The sequence below is a fragment of the Giraffa tippelskirchi genome, chromosome 10 (assembly GCF_054371585.1).
Source record: "Giraffa tippelskirchi isolate mGirTip1 chromosome 10, T2T-mGirTip1v1.2.pri, whole genome shotgun sequence".
Lineage (NCBI taxonomy): Eukaryota > Metazoa > Chordata > Mammalia > Artiodactyla > Giraffidae > Giraffa > Giraffa tippelskirchi.
The window spans coordinates 154,712,501-154,714,937 of NC_137284.1; positions in this window are offsets into that span (position 1 = coordinate 154,712,501).

Sequence of the window (2,437 nt, forward strand, 5' to 3'; positions counted from 1 at the left end):
GAAATACATAAAAGTATTGACTAAGGAACAAATAGAGTGAAAGCAATGAGGACAAGCATACTATCATTTGTTTACACTCTTCAGTTCTATAACCGAAAATGGTTATAGCTTAAAAAGATGTAATAGAAAATAACTGGCTTCAGTGATTTTGTAGACATATTGTAGAAAGATTGCAGACCACTTTCACAATTTCCATTCAGCCAATGACAAATGATATGTCACACAAGAACTTCTGAAATTGTCATGTCCATATGCAAGATATTTATACAAGATGGAACAACAGCTATTACATCCTTCAAAGGCTTATGGAATACAGAAGGCCTTAATTTTGTATTTTCCAGAGAACATTACTAATGCAGCAACACTTACTAGTAACCAGTGGTGGTTTGCATGGAAAGCACTTTGTTTATTGGTACTTGCTGAATAAACTTATGTGCCTTGAGAGTGCAAGCATGCCCTACACCACCGCTGCTGAAAAAATTTCCCTTTGATTCTATTCCAGGGAAGATGCTAAAATTGATGTGCATATATAGAAAGCCAAGATGCATATGGACACTTCGATTATTTTCTTAACTTGAAAACCAGTTAAATTGTTCCATTGTCCCATTTCTAGATCCCAACTTTAAGAACAATTTTTCTCTAGTGATTATGTATAGCAGCAAGAACAGAGAAAAATATTAGTGAAGTGAAAGTCGCTCAGTTGTGTCCGACTCGTTGTGACCCCATGGACTGTACAGTCCATGGAATTCTCCAGGCCAGAATACTGGAGTAGGTAGCCTTTCCCTTCTCCAGGGGATCTTCCCAACCCAGGGATCGAACCCAAGTCCCCCTCATTGCAGGTGGATTCTTTACCAGCTGAGGCACAAAGGAAGCCCACACACATTAGGGTTTAGAAATAAAAAATATGAGTATGACCATCTTGAATTTGCTTCTGAAAATATGCACTTTCTTGAAACCTCAGTCACTAAAATTGCTTCAGTGAAATTTCATCACCATCCCCCCAAATTTTGAAGGCCAAGAATTAAAAAAGAGACAAGTCGTTACCTTAATAAGCTCTTATTTGTGGTCACTCACCTAGAGCCAGACATCCTGGAGTGTGAAGTCAAGTGGGCCTTAGGAAGCATCACTACAAAGCTAGAGGAGGTGATGAAATTCCAGCTGAGCTATTTCAAATTTTAAAAGATGATGCTGTTAAAGTGCTGCCCTCATTATGCCAGCAAATTTGGAAAACGCAGCATTGGCCATAAGACTGGAAAAGGCCGGTTTTCATTCCAATCCCAAAGAAAGGCAATGTCAAAGAATGTTCAAATTACTGTACAGTCGCACTCATTTCACATGCCAGCAAGATTATTCTCAAGATCCTTCAAGCTAGGCTTCAGCAGTACATGAAATGAGAAATTCCAGATGTACAAGCTGGATTTAGAAAAGGCAGAGGAACCAGAGGTCAAATTGCCAACATACTCTGGATCATAGAAAGAGCAAAGGAATTCCAAAAGCATCTACTTCTGCTTCATTGACTATGCTAAAGCCTTTGACTGTGTGGATCACAACAAACTGTGGAATATTCTTAATGAGATAGGAATACCAGACCACATTACCTGCCTCCAGAGAAACCTGTATGCAAGTCAAGAAGCAACAGTTAGAACCTTACATGGAACAACAGACTGGTTCCAAATTGGGAAAGGAATACATCAAGGCTGTATAATGTCACCCTGCTTATTTAACTTATATGCAGAGTACCTCATATAAAATGCTGGGCTGGGTGAATCACAAACTGGACTCAAGATTGCAGGGAGAAATATCAATAACCTCAGATATGCAGGTGACACTACTCTAAGGGCAGAAAGTGAAGAGGAACTAAAGAGCCTCGTGATGAAGGTGAAAGAGGAGAGTGAAAAAGCTGGCTTAAAACTCAACATTCAAAAAACTAAGAACATGGCATCTGGTCCTATCACTTCATGGCAAACAATTGGGAAACTGTGGAAACAGAGTTAGATTTCATTTTCTTGGGCTCCAAAACCAATGCAGATGGTGACTACAGTCATGAAATTAAAAGACACTTGCTCCTTGGAAGAACAGGTATGACAAACTTAGATAGTGTATTAAAAAGCAGAGATATCACTTTGCCGACAAACATCCATCTAGTCAAAGCTATTGTTTTTCCAGTAGTTATGTATGGATGGCTACATACATAGTTATCCATATGTAAGAGTTGGGCCATAAATAAAAAGAGTTGGACCATAACCTCCAAACTGATGCTTTCAAACTGTGGTGCTGGAGAAGACTCTTTAGAGTCCCTTGGACAGCAAGGAGATCAAGCCAGTCCATCCTAAAGGAAATCAACCCTGAATATTCATTGGAAGGACTGGTGCTGAAGCTGAATCTCCAATACTTTGGCCACCTGATGAGAAGAGCTGACTCATTGAAAAAGATGCTG